Genomic DNA, 16,102 nt, shown 5'->3' with positions numbered 1-16,102 from the left:
CATTTTATAGTTCTCCAAATGAAGACTGTCCACTTCATGAAGTGTTAAATAAAGGTTGTTTGCATCATCTAAATTTTCTTCTTTAATAATTTTTTTAACAGTACCCAGTCTAGACAGGGAGAGTATCAGTATTACCTGGGAGCCATTAGAAATGCAGGATTTCAGGCCCCACCCCAAATATACTGAATCACAATCTGCCATTTAACAATATTCCCTAGGTGTTCTGAACTGAATGTTTGTGTCCTCCCAAAATTTATATGTTGAAATCCTAACCCCTCCCAAAGTGATGGCAATTAGAGATGGGGGCTTTTGAAAGGTATTTAGGTCATGAGAGTACAGTCCTATAAATGGGTCCAGAGTCCCTATAAATGAGACTCTAGAGAGCTCTCTGGCCATGTGAGGACGCAAGAAGCCTGAGGTCAATGAACCAAGAAGTGGTTCTCAACAGATACCTATTCTATCGGTGATCTTGGACTTCCCAGGTTCCAGAACTGTGAGAAGTAAATGTGTGTTGCTTAAGCCACCCAGTATATGGTGTTTTTGTTATAGCTGCCCAAAGAGACTAAGATCCTAGGTGATCAGTATACACATTAAATTTTGAGAAGAAAAGGTAGAGGACTACAGGAGATTTGACCTGAGATCCTCCCCTCTCTAGATGAAATAACTTGCTCAACTAGTTTCAGATAAATGTTACCTACTTGAGTTTCCTTTATCTAAGGGAGCTGATAAATTGTGAGAAAAAAATTCATATAGTAGTTCATCAACTTTAATGTGTGGACATATATAAAGCCATATTCTGTTATCTTCAACGGATGTGATAATGAAATCCATTGGCTTCATCTACTTTGTATTGTTTGCATGTTTTACAACACAAAAAGCGTGCGTAAAATTAACTAAACAAGTGCATTTGCATTGAAACTACAAATTATATTCCGTTGTGAAAATTTTGAAACCAACATTAAAACTAATTACATTTTGACTATTTCAGCATCACTCAGAGGTGACATCCTATATAAGGATCGTGTGCACCTTTAAAAAATAAACCAAATGTATTAAAAACCATTTTAAAATAAATATATGCCAGATAACATTTACAGGAAGAAAGGAGATCATTCCCCCCCCACACACACACAATCCACATGCCCACAAAAGTTGTTTTGAAATAACTGTTCCATCTTTAGTGGATGAAGAGAAGTAAGAACATGGAGCAATTTTCTATTGTGTGTTCAAGTACAAAATCAAGATATTACCAAGGGACATTATTATAATTAGTCGTAAACCCATAAACATGTTATTTTCTAGGTATGCTAGGTATGATGATTCTAATGGATTCCTTGTACATGATTCACTTCTTTGCTCTTGCCGAAAGAGATAGTCCAAAGAAGAGACATTTTAGTTAAATTTGATTAATAGCCTTTGCTTCTTTGCAAAACTGGAATTATAAGAGCATAGGTGGATACTTAACAATAAAGACAATGTGGTTTATACAAGAGACTCTCAACAAAATTATTTAGACAAGAGAGTCTTTGGAAGAAAACAGGCAAAATAAAAGTCCTTTAGCGTATGCCTTCATATAGAAAATAAGTCAATAACATCCTAAGATGTTAATGCAGAATATTTTATAGAATTACACAGAAAAAAGGCACCCAGGAAAATCTTGGGAACTGAATTATATGCACAAGCTTATGTAATAATTTTTTACAAATAACTGATTTTTAAGAAAGAAATGATAACTAAGCTGAAGCATTTTGTATTATCTTTTTGTTAACTATCACTGAAAGTTTTTGTTGAACTATTTCATGATTCTCATCAGTACAAGTATATTCATAGTGTAGAGTTCCCACTGACTTGGTTAACCTCTACAAATCTGGCTTATGTAGAGGTTCTCTTCAGAGACACAGAGAGAAAACTTACCCAACATAAGTAAAAGGCACATATACATCATCTGCTCTACATATAGGCATTCATAATCAAAAGGAAAAAACTGCCCAAAGTGCCGCAAACTTTATAGGTTGCCCGTGTAATACTGAATGATAATTCATGCTGAATGAATTGTCTTGTCTTTAAAATTCATTTTGAAATGAATTAGTGAAATATGGGAAAAGAAAAAAATCAGATTATCTATTAATTGTTTTCTGTGTTTCAGTTACTCTACTAAACACATTCATCATCTCACATGATACTTACAAAATTTCTTTGCGTTAACTATTGTTTTTATCTCCATTTTACAAATCAGAAAAATAGAGCACTGAAAGATTACATTAGTAAACCAAATTCATATACTTCAATATGGTAGAACAAGTCAATTTAAATGAAACAAGACACTATGAGTACAAATGCCTTTCACATATAAATACACCCAGTTAAATTGTATGTGGATGCTAAATTCTGAGCATTTCTGCATCTTTTACCCACGTGAATTTTCCTATAAAAACTATTTTTTCAGAAAGCATATGATTCTGTTTCCAAAAATCTTTATTTATTTAACCCTTTCTCTGTGACTATAATGATTGATTTCTCTGTGATATTTTCATTATCTGGAGAGAAGTAGTGGGCAACAGAGTCATTTGAAAATGAGAACAAAGAGATCACCAATAGAGGAAGCTGCTGGTCACTGATGATTGTTCTAAGATTGTTTTCAGAATGATAATGAAAGCAGAGTCTGAGTTGCATAAATTTGGCAGAAGAAGGCAGCAAATATAGAACATATTTCAAGAAGCACAGCAGTGAGGAGAAGCAGAGAGGCAGTGATTTAGAGAGCAGTCATAAATTATTTTCTTTTTTATATTAGATATAAAGACTTTAACATTAAAGGAAAGAATGGATCATGCAAAAGGTTTTGAAACTATCAAAAAGAAAAGATGTAATTGAAGGGGCATGATAGAGATGGCACAAATAAAGAGATACAGATGATGAACATAGGTACTGACTTTAGGCTTGGCCAGTGGAAAGGGTATTTCTGCTGAGCTTGTATTTTTTAAAAAAGTAATAATGGGAGAAAATCTCAAAATCACTGTCCTTTGGAGATTAATCTTCAGAAAACGTTGTGGATGGGACAAATTTTATATCTAAAGAACTCTCAATACTTATTACAAAAGTGAACAACCTTTTGCCTATTTTTAAAAATAGGCAATGCCAGGGGCTTCCCTGGTGGCGCAGTGGTTGAGAGTCTGCCTGCCAATGCAGGGGACACGGGTTCAAGCCCTGGTCTGGGTGGATCCCGCGTGCCGCAGAGTGGCTGGGCCCGTGAGTCACAATTGCTGAGCCTGCGCGTCTGGAGCCTGTGCTCCGCAACGAGAAAGGCCGCGATGGTGAGAGGCCCGCGCACCGCGATTAAGAGTGGCCCCCACTTGCCACAGCTGGGGAAAGCCCTCGCACAGAAACGAAGACCCAACACAGCCATAAATAAATAAATAAATAAGCCTTTAAAAAAAAAAAAACGCAATGCCAAAAAAGAATAATAAAAACAAAAACAAAAAAATAGGCAAAAATTTGGAAACATACTTCATCAGAGAGGATATAGGATGGATAATGAGCATGTGAAAAAATGTTCAATATCATTAGCTATTAGGGAAATATAAAATAAAACCATGATGAGGTACCACTACATACCTATTAGAATGGCTAAAAAAAAAATCTGACAATACTAAGTGTAGTTGAGGCTGCAGAGCAACTGGAACTTTCATACATTACCAGTAGGAATGCAAATAATAATAATAATAATAATAATAATACAACTACTTTGGAAAAGTTTGGCAGGTTTTTGTTTTGTTTTAAGTTAAACATGCAGTTACCATGCGACCCACCAGTCCTAATACTGGGTATCTAACCTTAGAGAAATATAAACCTATGCTCGTTCAAAAACCTCTATACAAAATTTTACATCAGCCCTATTTATAATCACCTAAACAGGAAACAACTCAAAAGTCCTTCAGCACTGTGAGAGATAAACAATGGTACATCCATACACTGGAACATTATTCAGCAATAAAAAGGCTCAAATAATTGATATATCTGACAACTTGGATGAATTTCAAGGCATTATGCTGAGTGACAGAAAACAGTCTCAAAAGGTTACATAATCTACAATTACATTTATATGACGTTCTCAAAAAGCTACAGTGATGAAGAACTGAAGAATGATTTCCAGGCTGTAGGGATGGGCAAGGGCATGTCTATAAAGGCATAGAACAAAAGAGTTTTCGGGGGATGGAACTGTTTTGTATCCTGATTATTGTAGTGGATATATATTAGAAATCATAAGACAGTACAGCAAAAAAGTAATTTTACTGAATAATAATTTTGAAACATATGTTTCAGGGCTAGTGTGATGAAAGAACATAAAACAAAATGAGAGCTAAATTGCTTTGTAAAATGAAATAATTGGGATTATGCAGTTGTCTTCTGCTGCTGCATAAGTTAAACACAGGGAAAGTTGAAAAGGAGATGAGACAAGGAAGGACTTGCAAAAAACACCCCAGCAATGTAAGGCAAGCCAGCGAAAATTCCCTGCTCCAAGAGCAACCAACAGAAAAATATCAGTTTGTATGTGTTTTCCTCTTTTGTTGGTGATATTTCTCCTCTATAACTTCCAAATTTCCAATAAAAATTCTGTTCTGCACAGAACTTTCATGTTAGATTTACTTTGGTGAATATAGAAGACATGGTCTCTGCCCAATTATGTCAGCAGCTGGAGCCACAAGCAAAGAGAAGAGCAGCTGAAGGAAATAAGAAGGTAGAAAAGAATTGAGAATCCAAAGTAGTAGAGAAAACATAGAAAAACACTCCTGTTAAGCAATCATCCACAGTACTGTGATGGCTGCTGCATCTTCCATGAAATGAGATTTATATCTAATCAAGGGAAAGGCTCGGGATCTTGGGGACACTTGGGCTACACACATATAACAAGGAAATAGAATGCTGAGGTACCCTCTGAATTATGCCAGTGGGAACTTCACAAACATGATTTTCATAATTTCAACTGTTTGATATCTCCTTTATATAGAAGAAATTTTTCCATGAAGTCAAATACACCCTACTGAGGTGGCATATGATTAGATCTGATTCTAGCAACCATATTACTTACTTTTCCACAACTTTGCAACTCGCACACTCACTATTTTATTGTTATGTGTTTAATCCTCCATAAAAATCCACTTGGGCATCTGATAAGACATTGAAGATAGCACTGTTCCAAGTAACATCATGAACTGACCGTCTATCTACTGCCTTCGGGTGGCTTGTGCCCTCTGAGGCACAGCCCTTCTCTAAACCAGTAACAGCCCCATAATGTACTGTGAGCTTTTATGCCATCTTCACACTGTCCATTGAAGCATCTCAAAGTTCACTAACGAAAAGGACAGTGTCATTTGTAGTCACTTAAAAGACAGTACAGAAGTATGTTGTGTTCTGAAAAGTTCTGTGACATGTGAATAGCATAACCCTTTGGCTTTACTGCAGATCTGAGCGAAACAGACAGTGATTTATGGCACTCTGTTATTATTATTATCCTGGCAAGAATATAACTTTTTTGGCTTTTACTTCACTTTTATTCACTTATTTTGAAACTATGTATTTTCTTCTATCCCTCACCACCTATTTCTTTTTATTAGGAAAACCATTCTTGCTCTGCTGTAGAATAATTTCCTTAGAGACAATTGCTGTATTACCCTGCTAGAGCTGTCATAACAAAATACCACAGACTGGATGACTTAAACAACAGAAATTAATTTGCTCACAGATCGGAGGTCAGAAGTCCAACCAAGATCAGGGTTGGTTTCTGGTGAGAGCTCTCTTCCTGGCTTACAGCTGCCCCTTCTCTCTGTGTCCTCACATGGCTTCTTCCCTTGGCTCTTGTGGGAAAAGGGCATAAGCTCTGGTGTCTCTTTCTCTTCTTATAAGGACACCAGTCCTATGGGTCAGGGTCCAACCTCATGACCTCATTTAACCTTAATTATCTCCCTAAAGACCTATCTCCAACTACAGTCACATTATGGGGATAAGGCCTCAACATATGCATTCTAGGGGTACACATTCTGCCCATACCACTTGTATTGTTGAATTCTTTTTTCAAAAAAGCTGTTTATTTTCTCTCAAGCTTAAGGAGCAGGTGAAGACCACCCAGGGGTTATTCCTACCCATTCAGTGGCCTGAGTAGTAGGAGCTGCAGACTAGTCTTTGGTGGTGGGCTGAGAACCACCATCTTCAGGAAACTACCAGCTAGGCACAGAGGGCACTTTTTGTCTTCAGACCACTCTGCAACCTCAGCTTGGGTAGCAGTAAACTCAGGAGCTGGAGTGGTCCATTTACCCTGACATTATTCCTTGGTTACAGCCACTTCAGCAATCTTTTCAGTATCCCTGCAGAAGTAAACATCAGGCAAGACCTTTCGAGGCCACTCACAGGCGCATGGTGCCGCGCATGTGCAGAGCTTCCCGGGCCAGCATCCAGCACATCAGACCCACTGAGGGAGCTCTCTTCTTGTTGCTCGGATGGAGATGTCCACATAGCACAGAGGAGAGTCTGTGTCACGCAGAGCCATGTCTGTCTGGGTCCATCTAGCCGAGCTTCCAGGAGTGAAGCAGCCAGCAGTGGGAGTGGCTCCCACAGCAGCAGTAAACATCAGTACAACGCGCTGGCCAATATTCCTGGAGGGTATGACACTGACATCAGCTGAGTTTTCAATGCTAACAATGGCATAAGTTGCCAGCAGAAGCTTCTCCCAGGTTCTCTTCCGATTTATGATGCAGATGCCACCACTTTTCCTTTTGTAGACGCACTGTTCAATTTGGAAGTCAAGGTTGGTGCCACCTAAGCAGGTTCCTGCTGCAAGGAATTTGAAGACATCCTCTTACTTCATTTGTAGGACATCGAGGGTTCTGGACATTGTGAAAGTTTCCCTTTGAGGTAAGCTGGGGTCCCAGAACAATGCTACGTGGAATCCTCTCTCAGCAGCACTGAATGTCTCTTTTTTTTTAATGCATCACTCCTGGATTTTAGGGAGAAATTTGCAACAAGGCAGGAATACACCTTCTAAAGGATTCACTTGTTCTTCTGTACGACAATTTCTTTTACTGAATATGTGTCTCTGTGTCTTTGCTTCAGTATAACTATGTCCTGAAGGACTCTTGACTTGTCACCCCCTGATTTAGGAAACTGCATGATCTGGTAGTCAAACGTAGCTTTCTGAGCTCCTGAATTGAATAGTGTTTGCTCTTTAAGGGCTCTGATTCAGAATCAATAAAACGGAAAAAGAAATGTGCACCATTCATCTCCCTCACATGAAGAGGGTTGTGAGAAAAGGTGTATTTTAGGGATGTGATTTGAGTGTTTTGGCAGCACAACAAACACCGAGATATTCACACTGTTAGAGAAAGGTGAAGTATATAAAGGCAAAGAAAAGAAGAAGAAGAAAGGAAAGAAATCCCAATATCTGGGTTACCTAATTAGTTGAAAATACCGTAACATTGTAACAGCTCATTGGGCAATTTTGTAATCAGATGAACCCAAGGGGTGAATACGATCAAGTTTATAACAGTTCATTTTCTTTGAATGCAGCTGTATACAATGCCCCAGGAGATTCTAGAAACGATGAAACTACAGCAACTCTTTTAACAACATATTCAATCTCTAAAATTCATGAGCAGAAACACATATTGTTATGCCTTAAAGGGTAACCATAGACACTATGGAGCCCCTTCCTGAGAGAAAGCAAAGAAGCTGGAAACCTGCCGCGAATGACATCTTAATTGTGTGGCCTTCTTTAAGATGGTCTTTTAAAAGTTTTTTTCATTTTTTCTTTGTATCTAAGTTCGTAGGGTTAAACTAATGCTGTGATTGCATTAATTGTTATTTGTCCCCCAGTGACTTTACAGCCAACAAGTGAACATTTAGCACCCACTGATTCTGATTCTTTGTGGAAAATAATCTATTTTGGGGTATTTGCTTCAGTTAAATCTTTTTTTTTTTTTTTTTTTTTTTTATGTTTCCCTCCATTATTTTATTATGGAGAAATCTGCACCAAGGCAGAACTGGAGCTTCCAAAGAATTCATTTGTCTCCCTATTTATTCTTCCCTGGAAGTTATAAGCCTCTGTGGATAGCAGCCCAGATGGGTGCTAAGGAAGCAATTATGACTAAAAACATGATGGGAATTCAGAGAGCTGCAGGATGTCTGCAAGTATCAAGGACTCTAGTTAAGGGCCTAATCCCACACTCATTATATGGCTTCTTTCTTAAGGTTGTCTACCCGTCAGTAATTACTGGGTTATTAAATACATATATTTAGCCCACCCTTTTTATAGTACACAGACATAGTCTGAGTCAGCTCTTTGAACAGTATTTGATACATTTTGGTTAGACACAAAAACATCTGACATTATCTAACAATCTCTTTCCCTTCAATTGAAGGAAATTTACTTTAGAAAATGTAGTAAACAAATGAAGTAATATGATTTTTCTCAGCGGTGTCTGGCATACACAGTAAATGCAAATTTCTTTCTCTTCCAGCCTCTCTTTCTAAAAGTATATCCCATAGAGAGGGGAGAAAAACCCGTGGTAACTATAATACAAGTAATTTTTTAAATTAAATTTATCTGTTTCAATATTTTTGAAAGGTAGGGAATAAACAGTATCTTAAATAAAGTAAAATTCAGAATTTAAAGCATAATCTGTACCTCAGAGAATATAGTTCTTTGGGGCCTATGTAGTCTTGTTTTATATTGTTTCCATTTCATGAAAAGTTAATGATAATTGTATCTTATTGATGTCAGGAGGTATAGGTAGTAAAATCAACTACTGTTCTCAGTCTAGAGAATCTTTAGGACAAAACAGGGAGTTGAGATCAATGGTGGCTAATGAATTAATTGATGATTATAAAATAAATATTTGTGCTGCGGAGATCAATTAAGGATATAAGAGGGAATATAAAAGAACAAAGGAAGTAACGTGGTAATCACTGAGGGAAAGTTTGGCTTCTATAAATACCGTAGCTATTAAATAACTTTCCAAGACTAGAAGTACCTCAATGCCCCAGCTCTAATTCAGAGCAATGCTGGGTTATTAGAGAGGCACTGACTACCTAAAAAGAGTTTTTATCGTAGGTAAGGTATAAAATCACACCAAAGTTCTGTCTTAGGAAAGATTAAATGTGTACACAGACAAGAATAATTATAATGCTTGGTGACTGCTTAAAGTATCAAAGTGAGGTTAAAAAGTCCTATCATGATTCAGAAGAATAAACTATATATATAGCTGGAGCAATTGAAAGATTAAATGAGAAAGTAGCTCATGAACAGTATGAACTGTGTACGAACTAAGTCTTAAGAGAATGAAGAAAATAGGAAGAGCTTCCTAACAAGCAACAGCAGTGTAAATAAAAGAAGTAAGGCTGGAAAGCAAAGAGATTACCAAAGGATTGGGGCTACTCCGTAGAATGAGGGGCTGTCAGACTTGAGGCTGGAAAGAAAAGTGGGTCCAGGACATATATAATACTTGGGATGTCTTTCCTTTTTTTTGCAGTTTGGAGTTGTTCCACTTACAACTGTCATGTAACAAATGAATCCAAACTTGAGCTATGGCTTAAAAGAAACATTTCATTATGCTTATGGATTCTGTAGCTCAGAAATTCAGACACAGCATAGAGGGAGTGCCTTGTTCCTGCTCCTTGTAATCTGGAACCTCATTGGAGGTGCGACTTGAAGCCTGGGATGACTTTACTGCTGAGGGCTGGAATCACCTAGCGGCTTGCTCACTTCCGTGTCTGATGCCTGGAATGGGATAACTTGAGGAACAGGGCTGTGACTGAGCAATGGCACATGGCATCTCCATGTGGCTTGGCTTCTTCACAGCCTGGTGGTCCGGGGTTGTTGGACATTCTGCGTGGTGGCTCAAGGCTCCAGAAGAAAGTATTCCAGCAAACAATTTAAAAGCTACATGCCCTTTTATGATCCAGCTTCATAACTCACGTGATGGCATTTCCACTCTATTTATTGAAGAAATTCCATAACTGCCCAGATTCAAAAGGAGGAAACACTGGACTCATTTCTTGATATAAATAAACTTGGGGGCACTAGTTTTTGTTTTAGTTTTGGGGGAGACACTCTTTTAAAAATCCTCCTGGAAATGAACACTAAATCAGTGTTGAATGAATAAATGATTTGTAGATGAAATATAGTTCTCAGAAATATACATTGATAACTGATATCAGGATAAAGTATTGCTCGAAGTTGGGAGAGAATTAAAATTTAAAGTCTTAATAGACCCTCTCTAAATTAAAAATAGGTACTCTACTAAGTATCAAATTATATTTCTAGTTCTTAAATCTGCCAGGTCGGTTTTAATCTTCTTAGTTTATAGAGAAGGAAATGAAGAACTTACTTGACTTGCTGAAAGTCTTACAACCAATAAACAGAAGAGATCCAATTTCAAGTCAAGTCAGAGTTTTTTAGTGGTTTTTTAGTTTGTTTTTCTGTGTTTTTTTTTTCTTCTATTGAATGCAGTGGGAAAGGACAAAAGGGATTCATTGTAAGACACCTTGTGAGGTTAGACTTGACATGACTGCAAATGACTGGATATGGAGGTGCTCAAGGAAACGTACAGTTGAAGATGAATCTTTGTTTCCAACACTGTATAATGAGACAGATATTGGTGATGTCCTTCAAAAAATAAAGAATATAGTAGAACAGATTCATAATGTTTGGCAGGAAGAGAATGAAGAAGCAGGACTGGCGACATAATTCATGAAGCCCATTTCAAAATGAAATTTTACTGAGAATTTCAAGACAATGTTCAAGTGGGAGAACATTAAACCAAGGGCTGAACTCTGTGGTCAGCACAAATCACATTGCCAGGAAGGCAGTTCTGAAAAGAGATCAGTTTGGGGCATGTCCGCTTTTATTTGCTAGAGATATAGTGAAGGTGTATTTACAAAACTGGATGTGAAGAATTATATGATCCTTTATAGATAAGAAGGACAAAATAAGAATGTTAGAAAAATATATCAGATGAAGGAAACTATATCATAGTTAAGAACAAATTGGTTTTTTTTTAACATCTTTATTGGAGTACAATTGCTTCACAATGGTGTGTTAGTTTCGGCTTTATAACAAACTGAATCAGCTATACATATACATATATCCCCATATCTCCTTCCTCTCGCGTCTCCCTCCCACCCTCCCTATGCCACCCCTCTAGGTGGTCACAAAGCACTGGGCTGATCTCCCTGTGCTATGTGGCTGCTTCCCACGAGCTGCCTATTTTACATTTGGTAGTGTATATATGTCCATGCCACTCTCTCACTTCATCCCAGCTTACCCTTCCCCCTCCCCGTGTCCTCAAGTCCATTCTCTATGTCTGTGTCTTTATTCCCATCCTGCCCTAGGTTCTTCATAATCTTTTTTTTTTTTTTTTTTTTTTTAGATTCCATATATATGTGTTAGCATACGGTATTTGTTTTTCTCTTTCTGACTTACTTCACTCTGTATGACAGACTCTAGGTCCATCCACCTCACTACAAATAACTCAATTTCATTTCTTTTTATCGCTGAGTAATATTCCACTGTATATATGTGCCACATCTTCTCTATCCACTCATCTGTCGACAGACACCTAGGTTGCTTCCATGTCCTGGCTATTGTAAATAGAGCTGCAATGAACATTGTGGTACATGACACTTTCCGAATTATGGTTTTCTCAGGGTACATGCCCAGTAGTGGGATTGCTGGGTCCATGGTAGCTCTATTTCTAGTTTCCTAAGGGACCTCCACACTGTTCTCCACAGTGGCTGTATCAATCTACATTCCCACCAACAGTGCAAGAGGGTTCCCCCCTCTCCACACCCTCTCCAGCACTTATCGTTTACAGACTTTTTGATGATGGCCACTCAGACCAGTGTGAGGCAATGCCTCACTGCAGACCTGATCTGCATTTCTCCAACGATTAGTGATGTTGAGCATCCTTTCATGTGTCCACTGGCAATCTGTGTATCTTCTTTGGAGAAAAGTCCATTCAGCTCTTCTGCCCATATTTGGTTTGGGTTGTTTGATTTTTTGATATTGAGCTGCATGAACTGCTTGTAAATTTTGGAGATTAATCCTTTGTCAGTTGCTTCATTTGCAAACATTTTCTCCCATTCTGAGGGTTGTCTTGTCGTCTTGTTTATGGTTTCCTTTGCTGTGCAAAGGACCTAAGTTTCATTAGGTCCCATTTGTTTATGTTTGTTTTTATTTCCATTTCTCTAGGAGGTGGGTCAGAAAGGATCCTGCTGTGATTTATGTCATAGAGTGTTCTGCCTATGTTTTCCTCTAAGAGTTTGATAGTGTCTGGCCTTCCATTTAGGTCTTTAATCCATTTTGAGTTTATTTTTGTGTATGGTGTTAGGGAGTGTCCTAATTTCATTCCTTTACATGTAGCTGTCCAGTTTACCCAGCACCACTAACTGAAGAGGCTGTCATTTCTCCATTGTATATTCTTGCCTTCTTTTTCAAAAATAAGGTGACCATATGTGCATGGGTTTATCTCTGGGCTTTCTATCCTGTTCCATTGATCTATATTTCTGTTTTTGTGCCAGTACCATACTGTCTTGATTACTGTAGCTGTGTAGTATAGTATGAAGTCCAGGAGCCTGATTCCTCCAGCTCCGTTTTTCTTTCTCAAGATTGCTTTGGCTATTCGGGGTCTTTTGTGTTTCCATACAAATTGTGAAATTTTTTGTTCTGGTTCTGTGAAAAATGCCTTTGGTAGTTTGATAGGGATTGCATTGAATCTGTAGGTTGCTTTGGGTAGTAGAGTCATTTTCACAATGTTGATTCTTCCAATCCAAGAACATGGTATATCTCTCCATCTGTTGGTATCATCTTTAATTTCTTTCATCAGTGTCTTATAGTTTTCTGCATACAGGTCTTTTGTCTCCCTAGGTAGGTTTATTCCTAGGTATTTTATTCTTTTTGTTGCAATGGTAAATGGGAGTGTTTCCTTAATTTCTCTTTCAGATTGTTCATCACTACTGTATAGGAATGCAAGAGATTTCTGTGCATTAATTTTGTATCCTGCTACTTTACCAAATTCATTGATTAGCTCTAGTAGTTTTCTGGTAGCATCTTTAGGATTCTCTATGCATAGTATCATGTCATCTGCAAACAGTGACAGCTTTACTTCTTCTTTTCTGATTTGGATTCCTTTTATTTCCTTTTCTTCTATGATTGCTGTGGCTAAAACTTCCAAAACTATGTTGAATAATAGTGGTGAGAGTGGACAACCTTGTCTTGGTCCTGATCTTAATGGAAATGGTTTCAGTTTTTCACCATTGAGAATGATGTTGGCTGTGGGTTTGTCATACATGGACTTTATTACGTTGAGGTAAGTTCCCTTTATGCCTACTTTCTGGAGGGTTTTTATCATAAATGGGTGTTGAATATTGTCAAAAGTTTTTTCTGCATCTATTGAGATGATCATATGGTTTTTCTCCTTCGATTTGTTAAGATGGTACATCACATTGTTTGATTTGCATATGTGAAGAATCCTTGCATTCCTGCGATAAACCCCACTTGATCATGGTGTATGATCCTTTTAATGTGCTATTGGACACTGTTTGCTACTATTTTCTTGAGGATTTTTGCATCTATGTTCATCAGTGATATAGCCTGTAGTTTTCTTTGTTTGTGACATCTTTGTCTGGTTTTGGTATAAGGGTGATGGTGGCCTCGTAGAATGAGTTTGGGAGTGTTCCTCCCTTTACTATATTTTGGAAGAGTTTGAGAAGGATAGGTGTTAGCTCTTCTCTAAATGTTTGATAGAATTCGCCTGTGAAGCCATCTGGTCCTGGGCTTTTGTTTGTTGGAAGATTTTTAATCACAGTCTCAATTTCAGTGCTTGGGATTGGTCTGTTTATATTTTCTATTCCTTCCTGGTTCAGTCTCAGAAGGTTGTGCTTTTCAAAGAATTTGTCCAGTTCTTCCAGGTTGTCCATTTTATTGGCATATAGTTGCTTGTAATAATCTATCATGATCCTTTGTATTCCTGCACTGTCAATTGTTACTTCTTTTTCATTTCTAATTCTATTGATTTGAGTCTTCTCCCCTTTTTTCTTGATGACTCTGGCTAATGGTTTATCAATTTTATTGATCTTCTCAAAGAACCAGCTTTTATTTTTATTGATATTTGCTATCATTTCCTTCATTTCTTTTTCATTTTTTTCTGATCTGATCTTTATGATTTCTTTCCTTCTGCTAACTTTGAGGTTTTTTTGTTCTTCTTCTTCTAATTGCTTTAGGTGTAAGGTTACGTTGTTTATTTGAGATTTTTTTTTTGTTTGTTTCTTGAGGTAGGATTGTATTGCTATAAACTTCCCTCTTAGAACTGATTTTGCTGCATCCCATAGGCTTTGGGTGGTCTTGTTTTCATTGTCATTTGTTCTAGGTATTTTTTTTTATTTTCTCTTTAATTTCTTCAGTGATCTCTTGGTTATTAAGTTGCATATTGCTTAGCCTCCATGTGTTTGTATTTTTTACAGTTTTTTTCCTTTAATTGATATCTAGTCTCCTAGTGTTGTGGATGGAAAAGATACTTGATACGATTTCAATTTTCTTAAATTTACCAAGGCTTGATTTGTGACCCAAGATATGATCTATCCTGGAGAATGTTCCATGAGCACTTGAGAAGAAAGTATATTCTGTTGTTTTTGATGGAATGTCCTATAAATATCAATTAAGTCCATCTTGTTTAGTGTATCATTTAAAGCTTGTGTTTCCTTATTTATTTTCATTTGGATGATCTGTCCCTTGGTGAAAGTGGGGGATTTAAGTCCCCTACTATGATTGTGTTACTGTCGATTTCCCCTTTTATGGCTGTTAGCATTTGCCTTATGTATTGAGGTGCTCCTATGTTGGGTGCATAAATATTTACAATTGTTATATCTTCTTCTTGGATTGATCCCTTGATCATTAGGTAGTGTCCTTCTTTGTCTCTTGTAATAGTCTTTATTTTAAGAGAATTAAAGAATGAGAATTAAAGAATGAGAATTGCTACTCCAGCTTTCTTTGATTTCCTTTTGCATGGAATATCTTTTTCCATACTCTCACTTTCAGCCTGTATGTGTTCCTAGGTCTGAACTGCGTCTCTTGTAGACAGCATATATACGGGTCTTGTTTTTGTATCCATTCAGCCAGTCTATGTCTTTTGTTGTAGCATTTAATCCATTTACATTTAAGGTAATTATCGATATGTATGTTCCTATTACCATTTTCTTAGTGTTTTGGGTTTGTTATTGTAGGTGTTTTCCTTCTCATGTTTCCGGCCTAGAGAAGTTCCTTTAGCATTTGTTGTAAAGCTGGTTTGGTGGTGCTGAATTCTCTTAGCTTTTGTTTGTCTGCAAAGGTTTTAATTTCTCCATCAAATCTGAATGAGATCCTTGCTGGGTAGAGTATTCTTGGTTGTAGGTTTTTCCCTTTCATCACTTTAAGTATGTCCTGCCACTCCCTTCTGGCTTGCAGAGTTTCTACGGAAAGATCAGCTGTTAACGTTATAGGGAGTCCCTTGTATGTTATTTGTTGTTTTTCCTTTGCTGCTTTTAATATTTTTTCTTTGTAATTAATTTTTGATAGTTTGATTAATGTGTGTCTTGGCATGTTTCTCCTTGGTTTAATCCTGTATGGGACTCTCTGTGCTTACTGGACTTGATTGACTATCCTTTCTCATATTTGGGAAGTTTTCACCTATAGTCTCTTTAAATATTTTCTTAGTTCCTTTCTTTTTCTCTTCTTTTCTGGGGCCCCTATAATTCAAATGTTGGTGAGTTTAATGTTGTCCCAGAGGTCTCTAAGACTGTCCTCAATTCCTTTCATTCTTTTTTCTTTATTTTGCCCTATGGTAGTTATTTCCACTATTTTATCTTCCAGGTCACTTATCCGTTCTTCCCCCTCAGTTACTGATTCCTTCTAGAGAATTTTTAATTTCAGTTATTGTGTTGTTCATCATTGTTTGTTTGCGCTTTAGTTCTTCTAGGTGCTTGTTAAATGTTTCTTGTATTTTCTCCATTCTACTTCCAAGATTTTGGATCATCTTTACTATCATTACTCTGAATTTTTTTCAGGTAGACTGTCTATTAC

The 16,102-nt window shown here is 37.2% G+C and overlaps 1 pseudogene; it reads right to left on the bottom strand.

The window, feature by feature from the left end:
* Positions 1-6,098: 6,098 nt before the first annotated feature.
* On the bottom strand, positions 6,099-6,886 carry LOC137765947 (small ribosomal subunit protein uS2 pseudogene; annotated as a pseudogene).
* Between the last annotated feature and the right edge of the window lie 9,216 nt (positions 6,887-16,102).

This window comes from Eschrichtius robustus, chromosome 6 (assembly GCF_028021215.1).
Source record: "Eschrichtius robustus isolate mEscRob2 chromosome 6, mEscRob2.pri, whole genome shotgun sequence".
In the NCBI taxonomy this organism is placed as follows: domain Eukaryota; kingdom Metazoa; phylum Chordata; class Mammalia; order Artiodactyla; family Eschrichtiidae; genus Eschrichtius; species Eschrichtius robustus.
The sequence above is the reverse complement of the archived record's forward strand: the minus strand, read 5'-3'. Positions and strand labels throughout refer to the sequence as shown.